This window comes from Anomaloglossus baeobatrachus, chromosome 4 (assembly GCF_048569485.1).
Source record: "Anomaloglossus baeobatrachus isolate aAnoBae1 chromosome 4, aAnoBae1.hap1, whole genome shotgun sequence".
NCBI classification, from domain to species: Eukaryota; Metazoa; Chordata; class Amphibia; order Anura; family Aromobatidae; genus Anomaloglossus; species Anomaloglossus baeobatrachus.
Genome location: NC_134356.1, coordinates 80,165,424 through 80,191,926, shown reverse-complemented (window position 1 = coordinate 80,191,926; position 26,503 = coordinate 80,165,424). Strand labels below are relative to the sequence as shown.

Below are 26,503 nucleotides of genomic sequence, written 5' to 3'. Positions count from 1 at the left end.
GTAATCCTGAATACTGGGTTGCCACACTGTTAGATCCCCGGTACAAGACAAAATTTGGCGAACTAATTCCTGCCATAGAAATGGACGCACGTATACAGGAGTATCTGCAGAATGTGGTACGCAATCTTAGATCTACTTTTCCACTAAACACCAGTGCTGCACAGAGTGAATCTCAACGCTTTGTCATGGATAGGAGGAAATGGTCTTTTACTTGTCCACATCGGAGGGACCGAGGGATGGCTGCTGTGCTGAGATGGCGTTGAGTACGGTGTCCCTGCACAGTTGCACTTTTGGTCATATCCCAAAATGAGTTGAAAAAGGACAGATGCTGTTGGAAAGGGGAACAGGTGTGTTGGAAAGGGGAAAAAAGTTTTGGTCCGTGGATTTGGTGGTTAAGCAACTGTAACATTTGCTGAAGAAACACCATCTGCTACAGTGGGACTGGCAGATTTGGATAAAGTGGTATATAATCTGTGACCGCTATATAACGAAAATTAATAAGAAAAGAAAGAGAAAGGTATATATCCCCATCAGCAGTCAGTGTCCACCGTGCTCCCAGTTGGAAAAGGAGAGGTTGGCAACTGGAAGGTTTGGTGGAGGATACAGAGCTGTGTGGCTATGAAACTAATAGTAGCCTGAACCGAGTTAGACGCCATTCGGATCTGGAGACTGGGAGCCCTGTTAGCGTCACAGGGTCCACATGCCCACCCAGCCCAGGAACTCCCTGTTAACAACACAGGGGCCATTGAGTACGCTGACCGTGTGCGTAGGGGCCACACCTGTGGACAGCAGGCGCATCAGCAGCAGCAGGCCTGTTAATGCCACTGGGCTGCACAAGCAGGACTGGTAGGACAGGAGCTGGTCTTAACCGTTCTGCGTTACCAACTGTGGTGGTGGCCTGCATCCACCACCCTATCCCTGCCTACCTCTGGCCTAAAGCCGCAATGGGTTCAACACATGGAGTTGTGCTCTTTCGGAGCATAATAGAAGACTGCGCACCTCCTTGTTGGCTCCAGCCCCTTTTATAACCTGGGTCCGCCCCAAACCAGGGTGAACCACAATGCACCTCCTGGAGACAAAAGTAGAGTGACACGTCATGAGTGGCATAACTAGCGTCCTATTTGGAAACGCAACTTCAATGATGACCTCATGGCTGCCATGACCCAAACACCTCACCAGTCATCGTCTGACCATCAATAATGCGGTGACAAGTCATAGGTGTGGGCCTCTGCAAGCCATTTGGGAGGACACCTGATGCCCTGTGGTCTATATGGGACCCCCACATCAGGGCCAGGGCCAAAGAGTTCATTACCGGACCTAGTCTCTGATGCAGGAAGTGCCTGAGCATGCTCAGTAGCATGAAATACAGTCTCTGAAAAAAGACTATCAGCTTTAGCATGGTGTCTATGCCCAAAACAGGACTTAGACCCGGCACGGAATGCAAGCACCTGTGCAAAGAGGCTTTTCACACTTAGTGTGGGAGCATGCGCTGTATCCCGAAAAGAAGACTTAGCGTCAGGAATAACACAGTCAGGCTGAGCATACTCACTACGCGAAACACTGTAATTATGCTGCAGCTGGGGTACATCGGCACACGCATGCGCACTAGCTGCCTCTCCACACTTAGACGTGGAGGGGAAATTTGTCTTGGAGATGCTGTCTATGAACAGAAGGAAAAGCTAAAGGAAGCCTGACTTTCTATCCCTCCGAATTATCAAATGCAGCAATGAATTCCATGAGTTTGCTATAACATTAGCGTAGCAAAATGTGCATGAGGGTGTGATGTAGAGGTGCTAGAAATAGCTTGTCACCAGTGGGGCACTAATGGAATACAACAGCCAGTTCTATGATGCCACTAAATGGCAGTATTTTGTGCTATCATTATAGCTTATTAAAAACAGAGCAGGAGGTTGTCATGCAGAGGTGCTGCACATAGATTTGCAGTAGTGTGAATAGACAAAAGTCCAATAGCCACGTTTAGGATGCCACTAGGTACACTGAGTGTTTGCTAGTATAATGGCTTAGTTTAAAAAAGTTTGAGTGTGCAATGCAGGCAGACGTGCTGCAAATATGTTTACAATAGTATGACTAGACAAATGTCCAATAGCCACGTTTAGGATGCCACTAGGTACACTGAGTGTTTGCTAGTATAATGGCTTAGTTATAATTAGTTGTAGTGTGCAATGCAGGCAGACGTGCTCTGCAAATGTCTTTGCACTAGTGGGACTATAGCAAAATCCAATAGCCACGTTTAGGATGCCACTAGGTACACTCAGTGTTTGCTAGTATAATGGCTTAGTTATAATGAGTTGGAGTGTGCAGAGGACAGGAGGGTACAGTGGCAGGATTGTGGTGCTCTGGGTAGAGGAATGGAAGCCTGCCTTTCTATTCCCTACTAATAGGGAAATGCAGGGAGGAAATCCCTGACCTTGGCTACACAGACGCTGTTGCTGTTTGCAGGACCTGTCACCTATGGCTCTCTGACCCTGCCGGTTTGAGCCCTTAAAAGGACTGCTATAAAGTGCTCTCCCTAAGCTGTCTAACGCTGTGTATGGAGCGCATACAGCTGTATCGGCGATAGGACTCAGGAGGACGGAGCTGCGACAGTGATGTCTGACACCAAAGACGCAGAAGGCAGATAATGGCGTCCTGGAAGAAAATGTCCGGTTTTATAATGCAGGGACATGTGACATGGACATCCTATCACACATGCCGTTGCTTCTCTGGCTCAAAGTCCACTTAGCTGTGTGTGTGTCTGGGATTGGCTGACATGCTGGCCCGCCCCACAAGACGCGCGCGCTTAGGGAAGGAAGACAAGAAAAAAAAAAAAAAAATGGCGATCGCCATTATAGAAACAGCAGTGATCTGAAGGCGCTGTTCACGCACACTATACACTGAAATGTCATAATAGTGTGATTCACAGAGTGACTTAGACTATTACAGCAGAAACCAAGCTAGGATTTAGCTGGTTTTTTGCTGCTAGAACCGTTCTCGAACGTTTCTAGAACTATCGAGCTTTTGCAAAAAGCTCGAGTTCTAGTTCGATCTAGAACATGCCCAAAATCACTCGAGCCTAGAACTGGAGAACCACGAACCACGAACCGCGCTCAACTCTAATAATAATATACTGTGTAGTTTTGTAAAATGAATGATGAGATGCTTTCTTAGTCTATACATAGTGAAACAAATATATTGTGCCAACTACTGATTATGTTGGGAGGTAAGTGGCATTCTACTGCAAAGGGGCCCCCCGGGGGATTCTCCAGTCGTCCTGTGGGCCAGTCGAAGTCTGGTTACATTTCTCCCTATGGTTCCCAACCTGCATGTCAAACTGTTTTCACTGAAATGCCCTAAAGGGGGCTTTACAAGCAGTGATATCGATAGCGATATCGCTAGCGAGCATACCCGCCCCCGTCGTTTGTGCGTCACGGGCAAATCGCTGCCCGTGGTGCACAATATCGTTAGGAGCCGTCACATGGACTTGCCTGCCTAGCGACGTCGCTGTTGCCGGCGAACCGCCTCCTTTCTAAGGGAGCGTTTTGTGCGGCGTCACTAAGCGGCCACCCAATACAAGCGGAGGGGCGGAAATGAGCAGCCGTAACATCCCACCCACCTCCTTCCTTCCTCATTGCCGGCGGCCGCAGGTAAGCTGTAGTTTGTCGTTCCCGAGATGTCACACATAGCGATGTGTGCTGCCTTGGGAACGACAAACAACCTGCGTCCTCAACAATCAACGATTTTTTGAAAATGAACGACGTGTCAACGATCAACGATAAGGTGAGTATTTTCCATCGTCAACGGCCGTTCGTTGGTGTCACACGCAACGACGTCACTAACGATGCCGGATGTGCGTCACGGAATCCGTGACCCCGGCGATATATCGTTAGATACGTTGTTGCATGTAACGGGGCCTTAAGTCCTAAAACGTTACCAGGTTATAAGCTCCTTGTAGATACAGATTACTGGCATTATGGTTTATGATGGCATAAAACCAAAAATCCCACAGGCTATATATTTGGCAACAGTTGCGTCATATATTGTGTGATACAATGAAGCCACGTGACTGAATTACTGTAGCTATATCACAAAGCACCATTGTAATTTTCATGTTGTGCAGCCAAACCGGCCATGATGGTCTAGCCTCACCATTAAGGGGTCTCCTAAAATAAAACTACTAACTCTGTCATTTGAAGATTATTAAGAATTGCATTTTTTTACAAATTTTCTAACATTAAAAAAACGTGATTTTGAAAATTGGGCTTCGCTTTGTATTCCAGGTTTCTCCCTGAGCCATCATTTAAGTGTTCGCTTTGGCTTTTGTGAAGTAATATGTAAGTGACCCTCTAGTGTTAATGACTGTGCTATTTCCAACCTGATATATACTCTACTACCTGTAGTGAATAAGCGTTATTATTACTCAATATCTCCCCTCCATTGACAGAAGCTGCGAGATATTAAACTGCGGAACCATTCAAAGAATCAATGTTTTGTGATATCGGGAAAGGAATTCCATTGGGCTTCTTTTATTCTTTCCTTTTCTGAATGGCTGGCACATTGCGGCCGGCCGCTGAAAGGCAGTTTGTCCTCTGCTGTCATAGAGACTTGATAATAACAGAGGACCTGAATGGATTCAATCAAAATGCCGCAGTTTCCCCTGAGATCACATGGCCGCTCATTACAACAGCATTTCCCATCCTTGTTTTACTCATGCATGGCGAAATGTGCCTGTAATCTGTAGCATTAAGCGTGTCCTGCAGCCCTCTGCCACACATGCCTGCTCAGATGTGATATTAATTGCTGAGACTACATGAATCTGAAGGGTTTTATTAATAGAAAGGGCTTCTAATTGCTGCACACTAGAATATGGCGACCTAAAGATTGATATTGCTGCAGATTATGTTCAGTACATTGTATGTATAATCTATTAAAGGGAATCTGTCAGCAGGTTTTTGCTATGTAAGATGAAGCCAGCATGCTGCAAGGGTTAATTTAGAAAATTCAGTACTGCCGGTCTTGTCAAGGTTTGATTGTGACGCCCTGGCCTATCAGGTCGTAACAAGGGTGCTATGCAATCTGCCCTTCTGCATGGTACCTGCTCCTCATTGGTTACGGGTCGTGTCCCTTTTGGTGTTGCTAAGAACAGGTATGCACAAATCCTGAGGAACACTCTGCACCACACCCACCAGATACCAATTGGACAGCCTGAGGGGAATAGGGCTGCCCAGATGGAGGGATGGTAGAAGGAGGGCCAGAAGTGTCAGAAAGTAGAGAGAGTTTGAGCGCAGCAGTGACTGTAAAAGGTCACACTGCGGAGCTTGGCTCCTGTACCTGTCCCAGGTGCCAGACGTTGGCCTGGCCTGGAAGGAGCTGGAACCCCAGTCGCAGGGGGTAGTGGCAAGGGGCACGGTACTGCCAGGGAGGGTAGATCGGCGGCCTTGTCCTACAACCAGGCAGGGGCCAGGGCACAACGGGGTACGCAGACCCTAGGCTGGGAAGTAGCTTCACGCAGCCCAGTAATTTACCCGACGAGGACGGAGTCTTCACGAGCTGTTCTCCACCCGCTCCAAAATCGGGGTACTAGCGCAACAAGGGGGATACGGCTTCCCAAGACCGTCCAGAAAATCCCAAGCGTGAACCCTGAAAGCAAGCTCACTCCGTTAGCCACACGGGTGAGCGCGGCCGAGTAGTTTCAGGCAAAAGGGATCCACAAAGAGTAAACACAGTGCCAAGGGACAAGGCTTCAGACCAACCAGCAATGCCAAAAGGGCACGGACCCAGCGTTCTCCAACAACATCTGCAGGGCATTCAGGACTTTGGTTTACCCATTGTTTGTGTCAGAATTTCTGGACTGTGTGCCCTTTTTCTCCCGATGGGTCCCCATCCTTTTACTACCGAGCCCCGGGATACCTTCCACCTGCCCACGGAGGGGTTAACATCACAAGCTGCCATCCCATCACTCCCAGGTGCTCCCCCAAACACAGCAGTGGTGGTAACCCACATTACCACGACCCTTGGGTGGCGTCACAAACTTTATTTTTCACCCCTTGTAAATGCCCCCCTTTTTCATTTTGAGTGGCCGCGCGACCCTGCCTCGGGTCCGGAGACCCCTCGAGCCACTGCGGATCCGGATCCGAGCAGCCTGTCGGCTGTCGCGGGGGCGGCACATGATCACTTGCTTGTTTAAGTGGCAGGACCCTTATCATTCCTCAGACTACAATATCACACAAACACATACATACATACATACATACATATGTGCCGCCCCCGTGCCAGCAGCCAAGCTGCTCGGATCCGGATTCGCAGTGGCTCGAGGGTCTCCGGACCCGGGGTCGTGCGGCAACTCAAATGAAGGAAATTATTTACAAGGGGAGTTATAGAGTTTGTGACGCCACCCGTGGTATGTGGTAATTAGGAGTACCACCGCTGCAGTTGGGAGAACCTGGGGATGATGGAATGGGGCAGCCAGGTGTTGTGACCCTCCACGGGTAGGAGGATACCCCGGGGCTCGGTGATGGTAGGGGGAGTGTCATTGGATGCAAGGGAGTCACTGTGGTACTCGCTCAGTCCGATCAGCTGACACCGACAACTGGTCAAACAAGTCTCTGGACACCGCTGCCACTGAAGGGAGCTTAGTTCGGGTCCCGTCCCCAATGGTGCTGCCTGGTGATCCGTGACCTGTCTCCTGGCACTAAGTTTACTTCTTTGGCGGTCACTGTAGTGTGAAACTTGCTGGGTCCCGCTCCCCACTATGGCTAAGTGTGGAAGCTTGCTCTCAGGGCTCACGCATGGGATTTTATGTACCGTTTTGGATTGGAAAGTCCTATCCCCCTCATTGCACTAATGCCCCGATTTTGGAGCGGGTGGGAACAGATCTTGAAGGCTCCGTTCTCCTCGGGTAAATTATCGAGTTGCCTGAAGCTACTCCCCGACCTAGGGTCCACAAACTCTGTCGTGCCTTGGTCCCAGCCCGATGATGGTGCAAGGCCACCGGCTGTCCTACTCGACAGATCCATGCCCCTTGACACGATTCCCTGCGACCGGGGGTCCAGCACCTCTAGACCCAGCCCACCATCTGCCACCTAGATTGCTTCCCAGGAGCCCTGCTCCCGACCTCCACTCACTTTCACTTCTCAGACCCAACTCTCTACTCTTGACACTCCTGACCCCCCCCTCCCCAACCCCCCAGGTTAGCGACTCTATTCCACTCAAGCCGTCCACTGGTGTGTTTGGTTGGTGTGGTGCAGAGTGTATCTAGGGTTTGATTAGCTGATGTAGGCAACACCATGTAGTTAGGGACCCTAAACCAAGAAGGAGGTGGATATTGCACGGGAGGGCAGATTGTGCAATACCTTGTGACGACCCGATAGTCCAGGGGCGTCACACATACATACATACATACATACATACATACATACATACATACATACATACATACATACATACATACATACACATATATATATATATATATATATATATATATATATATACATACATACATACATACATACATACATACATACATACATACATACATACATACATACATACATACAGTGCCTACAAGTAGTATTCAACCCCCTGCAGATTTAGCAGGTTTACACATTCGGAATTAACTTGGCATTGTGACATTTGGACTGTAGATCAGCCTGGAAGTGTGAAATGCACTGCAGCAAAAAAGAATGTTATTTCTTTTTTTATTTTTTTTTTTAAATTGTGAAAAGTTTATTCAGAGGGTCATTTATTATTCAACCCCTCAAACCACAAGAATTCTGTTTCGTTCCCCTAAAGTATTAAGAAGTATTTCAGGCACAAAGAACAATGAGCTTCACGTGTTTGGATTAATTATCTCTTTTTCCAGCCTTTTCTGACTAATTAAGACCCTCCCCAAACTTGTGAACAGCACTCATACTTGGTCAACATGGGAAAGACAAAGGAGCATACCAAGGCCATCAGAGACAAGATCGTGGAGGGTCACAAGGCTGGCAAGGGGTAAAAAACCCTTTCCAAGGAGTTGGGCCTACCTGTCTCCACTGTTGGGAGCATCATCCGGAAGTGGAAGGCTTATGGAACTACTGTTAGCCTTCCACGGCCTGGACAGCCTTTGAAAGTTTCCACCCGTGCCGAGGCCAGGCTTGTCCGAAGAGTCAAGGCTAACCCAAGGACAACAAGGAAGGAGCTCCGGGAAGATCTCATGGCAGTGGGGACATGGGTTTCAGTCAATGCCATAAGTAACGTACTCCACCACAATGGTCTCCGTTCCAGACGAGCCCGTAAGGTACCTTTACTTTCAAAGCGTCATGTCAAGGCTCGTCTACAGTTTGCTCATGATCACTTGGAGGACTCTGAGACAGACTGGTTCAAGGTTCTCTGGTCTGATGAGACCAAGATCAAGATCTTTGGTGCCAACCACACACGTGACGTTTGGAGACTGGATGGCACTGCATACGACCCCAAGAATACCATCCCTACAGTCAAGCATGGTGGTGGCAGCATCATGCTGTGGGGCTGTTTCTCAGCCAAGGGGTCTGGCCATCTGGTCCGCATCCATGGGAAGATGGATAGCACGGCCTACCTGGAGATTTTGGCCAAGAACCTCCGCTCCTCCATCAAGCATCTTAAGATGGGTCGTCATTTCATCTTCCAACAAGACAACGACCCAAAGCACACAGCCAAGAAAACCAAGGCCTGGTTCAAGAGGGAAAAAATCAAGGTGTTGCAGTGGCCTAGTCAGTCTCCTGACCTTAACCCAATTGAAAACTTGTGGAAGGAGCTCAAGATTAAAGTCCACATGAGACACCCAAAGAACCTAGATAACTTGGAGAAGATCTGCATGGAGGAGTGGGCCAAGATAACTCCAGAGACCTGTGCCGGCCTGATCAGGTCTTATAAAAGACGATTATTAGCTGTAATTGCAAACAAGGGTTATTCCACAAAATATTAAACCTAGGGGTTGAATAATAATTGACCCACACTTTTATGTTGAAAATTTATTAATATTTAACTGAGCAACATAACTTGTTGGTTTGTAAGATTTATGCATCTGTTAATAAATCCTGCTCTTGTTTGAAGTTTGCAGGCTCTAACTTATTTGCATCTTATCAAACCTGCTAAATCTGCAGGGGGTTGAATACTACTTGTAGGCACTGTACATACATGCATACATAGCAGTCCAGCACTCTTCCTCTTCTGATTGACACCTCACTGTCAACGTACAATGTCTATAGAGAGCCTGGTGTGTGCAGGGGAAGCTTTCTGGACCCCACTACATAACGAAAGCTAAAAATTCTGAGTGTGTCAGAATGGCTGGAGGCAGTAATTAAAGTGATACATCATTGGATTCAGGGCCTCTTTGCCTACATCATGCTGCTCTCAGATGAGGTGGCAAAAAAAAGCTGACAGAATCCCTTTAAAGTACAAGAATAACAATATACCTTAGGGACATTTATCGAGAACCTGTCACCAGGTTAACAGTTGCCTGTTTTACCTTTTACTCTTACTGCTCTCCTAAGTAATCAGCTTTTTTATGCCATGCTACGGTTTGTGGCCTTTACCAAGGAGGCAGGATTTTCTGGGGAATGTCATTAGGCTGATCTGCATTATTACCATTGTAAAATCCTAAAAATTAAAAGGATAAGTGTCACAAGGTTTTTGCTATGTAATCTGAGAGCACCAGGGTGTAGAGAAAGAGAGCCTGATTCCTGTGGTGTCACTTACTGGGCTGTGTTTAACTGTTTCAATGCAATCATTGTTTTATTAGCATGAGCTTATCACTACAGGACAACTGAGTTTGTGCATCCTAGTCCAACCTGGCCCCCAGCACTGATTGGCAGCTCTCTGTCACTATAGAAATGTACACAGGAAGCTGTCAAGCCATGGTGTCAGCGGGGTTATGCAGTGATCAACATTCTGAGGTCTGCTAGATCTGCAGCAGAGAAAAACTGATTCTATCATAACCATTGCACACAGTAAACCGCATGATACATTGCAAGAATCAGATTATCTGTCCCTTCCTCATGCTGCTATCAGATTACATAGCAAAAAATATGGTGCTAAATTCCCATTTAACGCTAATAAAAAAGTCCAATTTCTTTGGAACTGTAAGGTAAATTTAAAAATAAAATATTCAGGGGTGCAGCAGGAATAAAAAATGAGCAAAACCGGCCTCTTTTGGGCTAATGACATGTTTTCTTTACATCCTACTCCAGCTATGCCCAAACTCCAACTGGAACCACCTATTTATAAACTGGATGTGTTTTAAGCTGTGATTTTTTTTATAACTTGGGACAGCAAATATGCAATGTTTGTTTTGGAAAAATTGAAATATGTCCAGTAAATTTGAAATAGTTAGTGTTTTCCTGAAAATAAGACCTACCTCAAAAATAAGCCCTAGCAGGAATTTTTGGCCTTTTTGGAATAGCCTCAAAATATAAGCCCTACTTCAAAAGTAAGCCCAAACTGTGAATCTTCATACGAATAGTATCCTGAAATAGGGCTTGAGCAGCCCTTTCAGGATATGTAACTTTTATTGGTGTACATTGCTGTAAGCCCCAGAAGTGTATAATCACATGGCAGCTATTTAATGGAATGAATATTTACCCCTCTTCCTGCCCACAATCCCAACCAAACTTTGCTGGTGTCCATTATTGGAATTTCTGATAATGGAAAAATGAATATTCACCCCCTTCTCCTGCCCACCTCTCTGTCTCTTTTCCAGATGTCAATGATTTACTGAGACTGGTGTATTACTGCCCGATTATTGCAATGCAATGCTCACACTGGTTGTTGGCTCTCCTCACTGGAGTGTGACAACTGCATAGAAATAGACTTGGGTCAGAAGAGGTGCCGGCCAGTGAGAGCATTGCACTGCGGTCCTCACAGTAATATGACAGTTTGAATGAAGAATCACTGACACGTGAGGGTTGGGAAGGGGGTGAATATTCATTATTTCATTAACAAACGTTCCAATCACGGATGCCAGTAGAAGGGTGGGCGGGATTATGGGTGGAGGAAGGGGTAAATATTCATTTATCATAAGTGGAAGACCCAATCACTGACCGCAATAAAAAAAAATATATAAGACATCCCCTTTAAAATAAGCTGTAGCACATCTTCTAGAGCCCCCCAAAATATAAGACACTGTCTCATTTTCAGGAAACACGGGTAGTATATGTGGAAATATCATACACAATGATGGTAATAGACTAAACTTGATCACCATACAGGTCTGGTTTATGTGAATAGGACTGTTCACTGCCCATACAATAGAACATGCATCCAATAGCACTGTATGTCTGTGTATATACTGGTGAGTAGCTCATGTGTGGCGCCCCTGGGGCTCAGTCGCCACAGGGTATTGCATCTGACTTAAGGTGTAATGCTCATCCAGGTAAGAAGAGGTTAACCACTGGTGTTTTCTAGCCTATACAACACAATGAGTCAGCAGTTACACAACACAGATGGTCACAATAGCAACGGGTTATTCCCCAGCACTGGGGAGTCATTAGGAAGGTGGGGGCTGCCTGGGGAAGTGAGCAAAACACCTGTACCCGCAAACCCTGTGTGAGACCCTGATTTGCCGGCGCAGCCGCCCTGCGCTTCGGCACAAACGGCCCTTCCCCCAAAGCCCCTCCTTGGGGCTCGCTCCACCTGTGGGGAGCTGGACTATGTGAGCTGCGTTGCCATCAGCCCCGGAGGAGAGCGATATCTCGCAGTGGCGGCTAATCCCTGGCCGGGCACCATGGGTGGTGCTGCAAAGCAAAGCCCCCTCCCCTGTTACCAGTCACCTTGCACCCCTCTTTGATGTAGTCGACGGGGCCACGGAGCCGGGTCAAGCCATTCACAGCAACCTCAAATACCACTGGCCCGGTGACAAATAGCCCTGAAAGTCCCGTGGGGCACTACATATGTATGTTTGTCTGTACCCTGTTTTTGATAAGATGGCCCTCGCTCTTATTGTCTGATTTGTTAAATGATGTGTTAGTTGGTTTTAATGTCCAAGTTTCATGGTCTGTGTACAGACTACGAGTTTTGTGCCTGTTGCAGGCTATTGGCCCAAACGCAACAGTCTTAGATTGGCTTATGAGGCTATAGAGTGTGCCGCCCCAGTAGCAGATCGAACCGCTCGGATCCGGGGGTAGTGTGCGTTCGTGGCTCAAGGGTCTCCGGACCCAGGGGCTTAGGGGCAACACTCTCTATAAAGTAAAAGGGGATATTTACAGGGGAGTTAGAATTTGTGATGCCACCCGTGGTGTGCAGTAATTGGGAGTACTGCCGTTGGTAGTACCATGGGGTGAAGGATTGGGGCAGCAAGGTGTCGTTGCCCTCCACGGGTAGGGGTAGGCCCCGGGACTCTGGATGGTGCTATTGAGTGCCGTGAAGGGGAAATAACTCAGGTACTCACTCAGTCAATAAGCAGATGCTGACAACCGGGTAAACCAAGTCTCTGGGTGCCGCTGCCTCTCAAAGGGGAGCTCGTCCGGGTCCCGTCCCCTGCAGTGCTGCCTGGTGATCTGTGACCTGCCTCCTGGCACAAATTTTAAATTCACCATAGTGGCCCAGTAGTCTGGAACTTGCTGGGCCCCGCTCCCCATTATGGCTAAGTGTGGGAGCCTGCTCTCAGGGCTCACGCTTGGGATTTTAGTGGGCCGCTTGTATGGAAGGCCCTATCCCCCTCATTGCGCTAGTGCCCTGATTCTGGAGCTGGTGGGAACAGTCCATAAAGGCTTTGTTCTCCGCAGGCTAATTGCCGGGTTGCCTGAAGCTTCTCCCCGACCTAGGGTCCGTGTAACCCGCTGTGCCTTCAGTCCCGGACCGGTGATAGGACCAGGCTGCTGACTGTCCTCTTTGACAGGTCCAAGGCACCTAGCCTCAATCCCCTGCAACCAGGGGTCCGACTCCTCTAGGTCCAGACCACCGTCTGCAACCTAGTAAGCTTCTCCTGGGAGCCACTACTCCCAGCCTCCTCTACCTTACTCCTCCACTTCACTTCACTCTTCTCATTTCTAGTTCACTCCTCACCTCCCCTTCCTGACCCCTAGGTGGGCGACCCTATTCCGCTCAAGTCGCCCACTGGTGTGCCTGGTGGGTGTGGTTCAGTGTGTATCTAGGATTTGATTTGCTGTTGGAGGCAGCACTGTAAGATGAGGACCCAGAACCATGAGGGATTTGGATACTGCACTAAAGCAAAAGAGCGTGCAGTACCCTGTGACGACCTGATAGTTCATGGGCGTCACAAGAGCGTGGGCCATAATACCTGAAGGTGTTTCAAAAATACTAGTGTAAACAAGGACCATAAAACTCATAAAACGTATGTTGGTTTCAGCCGTCCAAAACACTATACTGTGTGTGCAGAATTAATAGACAATTTGTATTTTTGATAATTTTATTGTTGAACAACTACAGTGCTATTGGTCAATCCCCAAAGTTAATAAACCTGAAACATGAATATTTAGCAAAGTAAAAGTGAGGTTTTGTCAGGAGAAATATCTGTATGCAGAATATTTATGTAACTAAATGAATAATGTAAATGTTCCCTTTGCCATCACAATTGCTTATTTTCATGTTATAGTGAGAATAATCAAACAACTCAAAATGTACTAAAAACATTTGACATTACCAAAAAAAAATCAGTGACCAATATAGCCACCATTATTATTTTCCATATCCGTCATAATCCTTCCATCCATTATGAAACTGACAAGCTCAATCAGTAGACTATCAACTTTTTGGGCAGCATCAGCCACAGCCTCCCAGACACTGCTCAGAGAGGTGAATGTTTTCCTTCATCATAAATTTCCCTTTTAAGAAGATCCGACAAGTTCTCAATAGGGTGAGCCTGTGAGGAAGGGGCTGGGTAATTGTGATGCCCTGGCCTATCAGGTCGTCACAGGGTATTGTGCAATCTGCCCAATATCCACCTCCTCTTTGATTACGGGTCCCTAACAAGTGGTGTTGCCAAAACCAGCTAATCAAAATCCTAGGAACACTCTGCACCACACGCACCAGACACACCAGTGGACAGCCTGAGTGGAATAGGGTCGGCCATTTGGGGGGTTGGTAAGGGGAGGTCAGGAATGTCAGGAGTAGGCAAGTGTAGTGTTGGAAGTGAAGGAGAGAGGAGGTCAGGAGCCGGGTTCCTTGGAAGTAACTAGGTGGCGACGGTGGTCTGGCCTAGTAGGAGCTGGACTCACGGTCGCAGGGGATCGTGACAAGGGGCACGGAACTGTCGAGGAGGACAGCCGACGGCCTTGTACCATCACCGAGCTGGGACCAGGGACGACTGGGTACGTTGATCCTAAGTCAGGGAGTAGTTTCAGGCAACCTGACAATTCGCCCAACAAGAACGGAGCCTTCAAGATCCGCTCTCCACCCACTCCAAAATCGGGGTACTAGCGCAACGAGAGGGATAGGACTTTCCACAAATACGGTCCAAGAAATTCCAAGCGTGAACCCTGAGAGAAAGCTCCCTCAGTTAGCCATAGTGGAGAGCGGGATCCGACTAGTTTTAGGTTACAGGGACCAACCAGAAAGAAACAAGGTGCCACGGGAAAAGGTCACAGATCAACAGGCAACACCAACAGAAACGGGACCCAAACGTGCTCCCCCTCAGCGGCATCGGTGTCCAGAACTTTGGTAAGTGACCCTTACCTCCTAAACGGCACCTCCTTGTCCCCATCACCGAGTCCCAGGGCATCCCTCCTACCCGTGGATGGGTTAAACACCTGGCTGCCCACTCCATCACAACCGGGAACTCCCAGCCGCAGCGGTGGTACTCCACCTTACCACACACCATGGGTGGCGTTACAAACTCTCAATATACCATACCCCCTGTAAATACCCCCTTCATTCGAGTGGCTGCGAAACCCCCGGGTCCGGATGCCTCTCGAGCTGCTGACACTGGGGCGGCACATAATTATTCTGTCATCTTTAAGGCCTTTACTGGCAGCTGAGCAGTGGAGACTTCGATGCATGTGATAGAGCATTCTCCTGCACAAAAATAATGGTTGTCTTCAAGTATGATGTAACGGGTGTTTCACTGTTGACACAGTCATGTGGTTTTTGGCCACAGAAAGTCACAGCTTTTGGCTGCGCAGAATGCTCCCTGACTTTCCATTGTTCCTGCTGTTAGTATTCATTAGTATTACCGTAAGTAGCTTTCCTGCTGGATTCATTTCTCCCACTTTTGAACCCAACAGGAGCTTGCCTTCAACCCTACTGCTGGTCATCAGGATTCTCTTGGTGCTTAAATACCCATTTCTTCCTTGGACTGGTACTGGTGATGATATTCAGTTAATTCAAGCTCTGGTTGCAAGCAGGAGGCTTGAACTCCTCTGTGGTATCGTTGCTAAAAACTTTGCCAAGTTATTTGTAGATAAGTAGCTCATACAGTTTCCCCCTGTGTGTCCTCTGTGTCTTCTATAGTTTTTAATAGGGTTGACGAAGAGCTCATGCCATCTATTCTCTGTTTAGTGCCCAGCACTAAGGATACCTAGGGTTAGGTATCCAGCTTTGCGCATAGTTGCGGAGCCTATCTAGGGTGGTGAGGGACCCCAGGGACCAGCAGTTGATTTGGCCCCCATCTTCCCTTTCCCTAGATACAGGGTTTCCCTTCCCTTTTGCCGTTCGCTTGGTACATCCCCGTACCTAGTGTGACAGATGAAGACTTTTTCCTGTACTACTGCTTGAAGAAAGTGTCTTCTATTAACTGACAGTAGGTTTGGGAGTTGATTTTGAGTCCATTTTCAACCCAAAAGAGTCGAACTAGCTCATCTTTAATAATACCAGCCAATAGTAATACCCAATGTCTACTTGGCTGTCATCTGAGTGGAAATGGAAGTCTGTGCCCGTTACTGATCCAGCCTCAGGCACATCTATTTGGTTTGTCAAGAGTCCCTCTCATCTTATCAATCCATAAAACCATTGAAAAATGTGTCCATGTATTTCTTGGCCCAATCTTGATGTTTCTGCATCTTGTTCATTGGTGTTCGCGTTTCAGCCTCCTTACGGTCCTGTCTCTGATTACTGAACACCTTGTATTTCTGGGCCTCCAGGGAGGCTGCTGTTCTGGAATATACTCTAACAAATAAACAGCTGAACACTGAATACAGCAATTTGGACATTCATTATTACTAAGGAAACAAAGAAAATTCATACATTTTGAGCATAAAAAAGGCTAGTTTTATGTGAGACCAGCGGCCAGCGTCATGGCGTATCTTTTTATGCTGTTTCCCTACCTGAAAGGTCTCTATACAGGCTGAAAAAGCCTACAATTTTATGGGTAGCAGGAACCTTCTAATAGGAAACTTCTTCATTTTGCTGTTCTGGAATATCACTGCACTGGAGGATGATGAGTTCCTGGTCTCCATGTTAGATGTTAGAAGCAAGTGACAGAAGCGGCATCACACCCATTGATTTTAATGGGTCTATGAGTGCCAGTGTCTCTGGTACGTGTGAAAACGAACGTCACACGTACCGGATACACGGATGTGTGAAGGGGGTCTTAAGCTGCGTTGATATCAGAAGTTATTGGAGTAACGATCATGTGACACCCTGGACTAGCCTCATTACACCTGTCCCCCAATAAGGTAACATCAGCCAACCATAAAAACCTAGTCACCTCCCTCAGGGCTTAATGAACACAACAGGGGACGGAGCCAGGTTGGCCACGCCCCCCGAGGAGTTCAGAGGGCCTGAGGCAGGAAACACAGGCAGATCAGAGAAGAGAGTTGAGTTGTAGTGAGTGAGGAGTGAAGGAGTCTGACTAGGAGGCATACAGTGGAACCGTGGTGGACCGGGACAAGGTAGTGGCCCGCCGGTACCGACCCGGGTAACCGACTCGGAAACCGGAGCACACAGGGGGGTACTCAGACCCTGAAACGAGGTCCAGAACCGACTGGACTGAGTTAATTGACTGATTGCGGTCTGGACTATAGGTCCTTTCCCACCCAAGTACTGACTGAAGACAACAGCCCACCGAGGGGGATAGAAAGCCACCGCACAGGCAGAGAGATCCCATGGGCCAGTATCTGCGGGCAAAAGGGCTCTCCCGATATTCACACAGCCAGGCAGTGGACTCCCGTCGCTGAAGCGCAGGCAGCCTAAATACACTACACGGTGTAGGAGAAAGGCAAAGACCACCGAACTGGGTGGGGGACCAGACGCAGCCGGCTGCGGGAACCGACCACCATCAACTTTGTTTACCAGACACTTGTGTGTGTCAATAACAGTGAGTACAACAGTGCCACCTGGCCGCGCACCGCCCTGCACCGCCCAGCTATCACCCCCAACGGGGCCATCATCCCTGCCCACGGAGGGGTTAACATCTTGCTGCATAACCATCTCCCCCGGGTGCCCCGTAACTGCAGCGGTGGTGTCTGCACCTTCACCACATCCCGTGGGTGGCATCACGAACTCAAGCGCGGCTCCGGCCGTGCACCTACCTAACCCCCACCAAAAGCGCCAGCACCCCCTTTCAGAGCGAAGTGACTGCGGGTCCGGAGGCGCTCGAGCCACCCACCAACGAGCCCGGATCCGAGCGGCTCGGCTGCAGCCGAGCGCGGGGCAGTACAATCATGGTAGTGCTAGTGTCGCGGGCAGAGGAGGGGACGCCGCGCTCTCCCACTGCTCGGGTCCGGCTGCTGCAGCTGCTCGGTGGCTCGAGCGATGGGCCGGATCCCGGGGACTCGAGCGGCGCTCCTCGCCCGTGAGTGAAAAGGGATTGGGGTTTTGGGATAGTTTATTGTCCGTGACGCCACCCACGGTTGTGGTGATTTGTTAACACCACCGCTGCTCTGTATGGGGAGCCCGGGAGTGATGGTATGGAGCAGCCAGTTGTTGATGTGCCCCTCCGTGGGTAGGGGTTTTGGTGCTCCCGGGGCCCGGTGATGGGGTTGGTATGGGGCCTGTGGAGGTGCAGGGGCGCAGGGGCAGCGCTGTGCCGCACGGCACGGAGGTATTCACTCAGCCAGTAAACACGACACAGTTCTCGGTAAACAAACGGCTGGTTGGACGGGTCCCTCGGACGGTTACGGTGCTGCGGTTGCCTTCAATCGGGACTTGGTTGTTAGGAGACAGAGGTCCCCTTCACTGACGGATTTGGCAAATTATGGTGACTCCTAGCCTTGCTGGGATCCGAAAGGCCCCTGCCCTGGTGCTGAGTGTTCTTCGTATACTGCTCCGGTACCGCCGGGTCACCACCCGCCTGCGGTCCTTCCAGCAACATCCAAACAGTCCCCCTGCAGACTATCACCGCCGTCTGCTGACCTTGCTATCACAGTCCGGGGCACACACCCGGACCAACTTCAGGCTTTCTTAACTGGTTCTTTGCTGTCACTCCTCTTAAGCTCCTCTACCACTTCACTGTTTACTCCTCACACTTCAAACTCTCCCTCTGATCTGCCTGGTTTTCCCGCCTCCAGGGCTGTGAACTCCTCGGTGGGCGGAGCCAACCGCCTCGCGCACCCCCTGGTGTGGACATCAGCCCCTGGAGGAAGGCAACAAGGATTTTGGGTTAGCTAGGTGTACCTGCAGGGAATGTGCATGTGATGTTGTGACCTGTGACCCCTGGCTTGCCCAGGGCGTCACACTAGGTCAGCACCTGCCTCACTAACCATGGAGATAACCTGCTATAGGTGACACACTCAGGAGGAGAAGACGTGCCGACCCTTTCACTTCCATCATCTGTACTCCAAATACGTTCTGATATCAATTCTGCTAAAAGCAACTAAATGGAGCAGGGAAAAGCAGAAATTCGGATGCCTTTAATGGGTTTTTTTTAATTACAGGGATGAAGACAAGTCCCTTCATAAAGTGATTTGCAAACTTAAAAAAAACTTTTCATGCTGAGAAAAATGAAAGAAAATAATAATAATAATAATAAAAAAAAAAAAGGTTTAGTGGCTGGTAGTATGACCGGTCCCTCACTCTTCCTCCTGAGCAGGTTTTCCCCTAACCTATACTGGGCCCAGATTGCGTGACGTCTCATCCAGTAAATACTGTTTTGTTAATACAAATATGAGGAAACCTGATTTATGGTTATTTAGCGTCTGGGACGTTATTTTCCTTCTGCTTCAACATTCTTTTCATACCATTGCTGAACTATGCTGAGTAAAGTTAAGATTTTTCTCATTGTTCGAAAACCTCGATTTGTAACCTCAGCAGAGCTCAAACTGCTACTGAAGGGACCACGCTCTGTTGTTGCTGCCGATTTTTCTGACTAGCTGCAGCAGCCATGTCTGCTTTAGTCAGGGTGACACCACTGCAGCCCATCTTTGGGCGCCACATTGATGCCTAGGTTCTTCGGTAGGCATTGGCGTGCACTCAATAGGCAGGTCAAGGAGCCAGTGAACGGGTTATATTCAACCACTAGTCAGTGTATACGAATTCACTGCACACTCTTATTTCAATTTTTAAAGTTTTTTATTGGTAGATACTGGTGAGAAGAAAAGTGAGCGACTCTGGATTAACGTTTCAACCTTACTGATCTTCAACACAATAAAATTATTGGTAGATACAGGTGATAAGAAAAGTGAGCGGCTTTGGATTAGCGTTTCGACCTTACTGATCTTCGTCACAAGTAGTCATCATGATCGGTTCTGTGGCACTCCCACGCCGTAGCTCCTGTGCCGTGCACCGCAGGAGTGCCAGAACACCGATCATCACAGCGACTTGTGACCAAGACCAGTAAGGTCGACACGTTATTCCAAAGTCACTCACTTTCCTTCTCACCTGTGCATATCAATAGAAATAACTCTATTTTGCAAAATTGGAATGCTGGGGTTGTTGGTATGACTTATTGGCAAACACATTTTTTGGGAGACCCTTTTAAGGTGGGTCTTTATTCCTGGATTGTCTGTTTTCCTTGCTAATCATAAACCCCACACACTGATCCCAGCACCACGTAATGGTGGCAGCTATTGCCTTAACAATATTACTAGCCATATTAATGCCCACACCATAGTTTTTACCCCAAGGTAACCATCTGTGACGCCCTGGCAAAGCCAGGTTGTCACAGAAAGAGTTAATCCTCCTTGGTAACCTGATCCCACACCGGTGCAGCAAGACAAAACACAGCCCCCAGTGTAAGAGAAAAGCAGAGCAGACGGGAGGGGCTGGAGCAGAGTGTATGGAGAGACAGAGAGAAGAGGAGTCTGGAGTTGTAGCTCCCAGGCTGATAGTGAAGCATGCTCCGAGAGGGCCGGGACAGGCTGTGAGTGAGGAAGGGGCCAGAGGTAGCCGGGCAGGGTAGTGGCCCCCCGGTACCTGGGTGACCCGGATCACTGCAGGGGAGTGTATTCCCCGTTCCCGGCTGAGGAGAAGGAGGAAGAGAGTGGAGAGAAAAGCACCTGGCTGCAGGGAAACAACAGGAGCTGCTGCACCGTGTGTGGGACACTAACACCCCGTACCAAAGGCTGCGGACACCGGCGATTCGTAGTTACCAGTGACTCTGTGTGAACTACTTGTGAGTACGCCCGTGCCCTCAGGCACCGCACCGCAGCACTGCGCCCTGCTCTCTGCTTATCCCCGAACGGGCCCCGGGACCAACCGCCCCTACCCACGGAGGGGTTAACATCCTAAGCTGCATCCCAACACCATTCCCGGGAGTCCCGCACCTTCATCGCAGCGGTGGTGTCCACAATCACCACAACCGTGGGTGGCGTCACGGACAATAAACAATCTCCCTTACCAAATCCCCTTTTACTGTGGAGCCTGGGATCACAGACCGGGTCACGCTACCATGATATCCACAGAAGTGACTTCGTGGCCCGGATCTGAGTAACCCCTGGTCCCCAGGCGACACACATCCATTGCAAGAAAAATAATTTAACATCCAAAAGCCTAGAAAGACTCTTGTTTATGAGCTCATGGTAAAAATCCTGGCAATTATAAATATGAGAAAGTCACATTTGAAATATCATATTTAGAGAACATTCCCTTTGGTTAAAATACGGCAGAAAGCTGCTGCATTTAACAGTATCTGTGTTGTGCAAGAGATTTTGAAAAATCTGCACGTACGATCTCACGGTGTCTGGCTCAAAACTCTGAGTGTCAGGACTAGATCTGACGCTGTTCACACAGCAGAGTCAGATTCTCGACACAATGCTGCTTTTGCATGGCACAGACAGGCTCAGGCGTAGACCAGCTGTGCTCTCGTTAGTAATTGGGCTTGCAAGAGTTAATTTCTGCTAGCCTGGATTACAGCTTGAGTCACATGCATTCACCCTTTTTAAGATGGTGGAGCCTGTTCTCCCATGTCAATCATAGCTTAATGAAATCTTTGTCCTTCTGGTGTGATATCCAGTTGCTGGTGAACTTCTGTGTGCTGTTTGGTGTGTTGTGGAAATACTCTTGTTGTCTCATTATTTCTTCCCTTCCTTTAGTTTCCAGCTGATCAGGTATTGTCTTTACTTCTGTGAGTGATTACTGTGAGTTTGAGTTTTGTTTTTTCCCCTGACTTTTTGTGTGGGAATAACCACTCCTGTCTCCTGGGTAGAGGGAGGCAGCCACTAGCTCAGGGCTGTCCAGGAGCTAGAGTTAGTTAGGCTGCCCAAACATCGTCACCTTCGGATATATCTTTGGGCTTAGGGTCAGCGAAGGTCCCCCTACCCTGACGGCCAGTTTAGACTCACCTGTTCCTAGTGAGCCTGTCACACCCTGTGACACATACTGCAGAGAGAACCCACAGTGTGAATTGACCCATGAGTTTATGCTGTGGATATGAGCACGGTATAGCCGTATATCAGTGCAGTAACATCCACACAACTTAGTGTCGATATTGCTTTTGTAGCACCCTTGAGCCACTCAGGGCACTACAGGGAACTGCATCCTCCTGGAGATGCAGGACCTACCCCCTCGGTCCTGTAACACCAGTGCCAGCAACTGCATCACACACCTAAATTCCCAGTTTCCACACCACACCTGGGGTCACTGCTAGTCAAATAAGGGGAGGGCCACCCAGTGGGCAGAGCCTGACCAGGAACTAGGCAGCCTGATGGGACTGAAGAAGAGGAGTCTGCAGAAATGTAGTAAAGGAAGCAGACGTGCCTCAAGCTGGATCTGTGTAACTGTGACCTGGGGTCACGGGAGTCAGGTTGCCAGCATAGGGCAAATGAGTACCTCTGGGCTGGAGTCAAGATCCCAGGAACGGTACGAGGGAGCACCACTGGAACCTGGGCACGCACGGGGCATAGGGCCCTAGGTCAGGCGTCGGTTTCATACAGCCTGGCAATTAACTCCAAGGTAAGGGCTCTCCAGGGGCCTCACTGACCTTAGGGGGCATCAACAGTAAGCTAGGATCAGGGTTCGGACACTTACCACCCCACAGGGTCCGCACTGCTAGCCAAACGGACAAACCGCTGTATCACAGCTAGGGGACCCCCATAGTTTCAGGCTTCGGGGTCTCAACTACACTGAGAGTGCCGGGGACAAAGCACCTAGGTCACTAACTGGCACTGGCAATACTGGACGGGAACCATCACTCGAGGGTCCACAGTGAGTGAGGACTCTTTAATCTACGGACTGGCCTCCCTTATTATTGCCCTTCACATCTCCCAGGCACAGCTCTACCTGCGGAGGGCCTAACATCATTGTTGCAACTACCACCAGCCCTGGGAGTACCCACATTCAGCAGCGGCGGTTCTACACCCTTAACCGCAACCCGCAGGTGGCGTCATGTACACTATCTTTCATTCCTACTTAAAATACTTCCCCCTTTTACAAGAGAAGCCCCAGGGCACGGGACCGGGCAATGGCCACCAGAGTGACAGTCCCATTTGCAACCGTCCGGGACCAAATACCCCCTTCCCTGGGCGACACACTATTACAAATTTGCAAATCCATCCCATGACACATTACTCATCAAATACTTCTTTCTTGCACTGTAGTTTCTTGGAGTCTACATTCTGTGAATTCCGGAGTCTCAGAAGTTGCTACGAATTAACATCCAACATGTCCTGGGCGCAACCAAAGGCCAACTCTGTTGTGATGCTATCATCCCACCTTCCAGCAGGATCCGTGTGTGACTAGTGTCTATTAAGGGTCACCATCCATAAACCAGTGATTTGAATAGAAGCATTCTTTGCTGAATACATTTGTGGCAGTGAAATGGTTACCAGACCAAGCAATAAATGCAAAGTTGGTTGGAAGAACTGGATAAAAGTACAGTTTCCTATATATCATTCTGATCCAAGTAGAACAAAATTGTACTGATAATGGCAGATGTTAGATTATGTTCTACATATAGAAAGCATTTTAGATGTAAATTATTTCTCAAAGAGCACTTCTATTCAGGCTTTATGACAATTGAAGAGTGTGGGAGTGTGAGGTTCGTGAAAATAAATGTGCGAGGAGGAGTTACATTAAATGCATGTTCAGAAATAACTCCGATCTTCTCCCACGTTCAACTAATATTCTTCTCATATTTTTCTGCGCTTGGATGATTTCTTTTTTTTAATCATAATCAATTGCAGGGACACAGCTAGAGTTTGGTCTAAGGAATAAGGTGACCCAGAGGCTGAGTTCATACGACTATATTTCATGATGTGTATACATACCGGACCGCCATGACTGAATTGAACCTACAACCTTATGAGTGCAGATGAGGCGGTCCATTAGTGGTGAAAGACCCGCGGTAAAATTGGGCCCCTCAGGCTTAATGAAGTGCTCTCTGCTGTATGCTGACCTGATCATTGGCGGACACAGGCAGAAAAGGGCCCCTGTACAAGAATATATGGGCCCTTTATAGCCCAAGAGCTATCAAAAAGTGCAATTCCACCTGCTTTTTAGGTTGAAATGCCCGCCCGACCTCTTGAGCCCCTGTGTGGCTGCAGCAATGATATGTCCTGAACCTGATTTATTAAAGGGAACCAATCACCAGGATTTTTGTATATAACCTAAATCCAGTGCTATACGGGCACTATCAGGCTGATTCTCTACATACCTTTAGTGGTCAGCTCGGATGTTTAGGTTTTGAAATCCCATAAAGTAAAGTTTATAAAATCATCAGCTTCTTGAGTGACAGCAGCTGAGGATCAGATAATATCTGGGGGGTATTCATAGTTATCCCCACCCCCTGTTAGAATTATCATAACTATTATGCAAATCGATTTAATTTTTGACTTGCAGGACCTGTGTGAGGTCATACCTATGTGACCAGAAGGATTGGGGCCTTACTCAACAAAGCTAATGCCAGAAAGCAACATTTTTCTGTTGGCTGAGGCCCCGCCCCTTCTGGTCACATGGGTATGACCTCACACAGGTCCTGCAAGTCAAAAATTAAATTGATTTGTATAATTCTTATGCTAACTCTAACAGGGGGAGGGGACAACTATGAATACCCCCCCAGATATTAGCTGATCCTCAGCTGCTGTCACTCAAGAAGCTGAAGATTTTATAAACTTTACTCGCTTGGATTTCAAAACCTACACATCTTAGCTGACTACTAAAGATATGTATAGAATCAGCCTGGTAGTGCCAGTATAGCATTAGCTTTTAGGTTATATAGGAAAATCCTGGTGATTGGTGCGCTTTAAGTGGCTTGATGGATCTTAATAAATCCGGTGCATCTGATACCCAGCATGCGCCACCGCCACCAGGAATGTATGACAACCGTGGGCTGATGTACATCTCTTGAGTAAGTTACACCACTAAGTGGTGAAACTTAAAATGAATTTGATGGGCAGGTGTGACAATTCCCCACCCCACTCCCATAGTAGCATTGCTGGCCAAGATTGGTGTGTAAACATCAGATATTCCTTTAAAACATTATTTTTATTAATTAAATATTAAAATCGTCCAGGTGAAAAAACTCCAAAAAATAATAAATAAAAGGGGAGCTATTAAGGGTCAGGTGCAACCATATATTCTGAAGTTTACACAGGCAAATATAAAGATAGAAAAGCCAATCCAAAATTTATTTATACTAAAGTGACCCTAATATGTCACTATATCTGGCTCTGCCTGACAACGGAGGGTATGACGCCCTAACGTAGCTAGGCGCCCCCGTTCCTCGACGGCTGACCCTCACTCACCCTACTCGACCCTACCAAAGGATGATAGTATCTGTACCAAATACTCTCACCAACATAATATATAATACTCCATTTTGATAAAAGGAGTACCTCAATTATCAATTCTATAGGCACATGGAGGGGAACAACTATAAACGGGTACAGCAATAAGTTATATCTGCAGGGGCAGATCAAATGACCAGGTCTGTCCAAATTTAGTAATGTTAAAGTGACCCTAATGTGTCACTTTACCTGGCCCTGCCTGGCAACGGAGGGTATGACGCCCTAACTTAGCTGAGCGCCCCCGTTCCTCGACGGCTGTCCCTCACTCACCCTAGTTGACCCTACCAATATAGGGATGGTATCTGTGCCTAATAATCTCAGTAATGGACACTAAATGTAACACTCCACAGAGAGTCCAATTAGAGGATAAATACCTCAATACACAATTTTACAGGTACAGTACAAAAACAAGGACATCTGCTGCCACAATCAGCCTACAGCATGTCTATCAGTATACAATGGGGACAAGATGTACTTCCCTCAATTAGATGCTGTTTACATGGCCTCAACGCGTTTCCCCGCCCGTCATCGGATCATCAGGAAGCCCACGGGTGATGATAAAAGATATACATCCCAGCATCATGTATGGTAGACAATCAGATTTTGAACATTCCCATTGGTATACTAATTTGTTAGACTAAACATCAGATATTGCAATACTTACCAGTTCTGCAAAAACATTGCAACTTAAGGTGTTTATTTCTGGAGTTCTTGTTAAATCAGTCCTTAAAAGTCACTATTTTTATGAAACTTCTTCTTAAGGTATTTTATGTGTCTGCACACCTTTTTTACCAGTAGATTACTGCTGGATCCATTCTATATGATTACTGGACGTATGAACATGGCCTTAGTGTATGGCAAATTTGGCCCCCACACTGAGTGACTCCTTGTGACCACGGCTGTGCAGCTTTAGGTTTTCCACACCTGCCTGTCACCTCTGTGAACCTGTGCTGTTTCAGTCTATGCTCCTTTTTCCATGATGTGCATAGCTAATACATTTTCTTCCGGAAAAATGCTTGAGTTTCCCATTGACTTCCATTATACTCGGTTCTGGAGTTGCGTCCATCCAAGTGTCTGACCTGCTCGTTTTGAGTACACCTGAGCAATTGTAGTGCTTGCATATCACTATTTATGACTCCACATAGTTGTTGATGTGTACGATACCTACTGATCGCGCACACATCTTGGCATTGTGCCCTCAAACTGCTATATTGACGGAAAGGGAGGGAAAAACTAAAAACAGAAAATCACCCAGGGGGTGAAGGGTTTGAGATATCCAGCAGTTCCATCAGCTCAGAACTGGAACCAAACAATTGGCATTATATTTCCACACCTGCCTAAAACGTGTGCACAGGACTGTATATCGTAGCATACATTAGAGGCAAACCGGAAAAGGATAGCACACCCTATTCATTTCAAAGAGATGCTGCGCA

General features: G+C 47.9%; 1 protein-coding gene across 4 annotated transcripts in view; it reads left to right on the top strand.

The window, feature by feature from the left end:
• ATP10B (ATPase phospholipid transporting 10B (putative)) overlaps window positions 1-26,503 on the top strand; it is a 739,295-nt gene that overhangs the window by 206,525 nt on the left and 506,267 nt on the right. For 2 of the 4 annotated variants that reach the window (XM_075344439.1, XM_075344440.1), the window contains exon 2: window positions 4,278-4,331. The exons of the other annotated variants lie outside the window; for them this stretch is intronic. The gene's annotated coding sequence lies outside the window, so the exon portion shown is untranslated. The remainder of the gene's footprint in view (window positions 1-4,277; window positions 4,332-26,503) is intronic. 4 annotated transcript variants of the gene reach the window in all.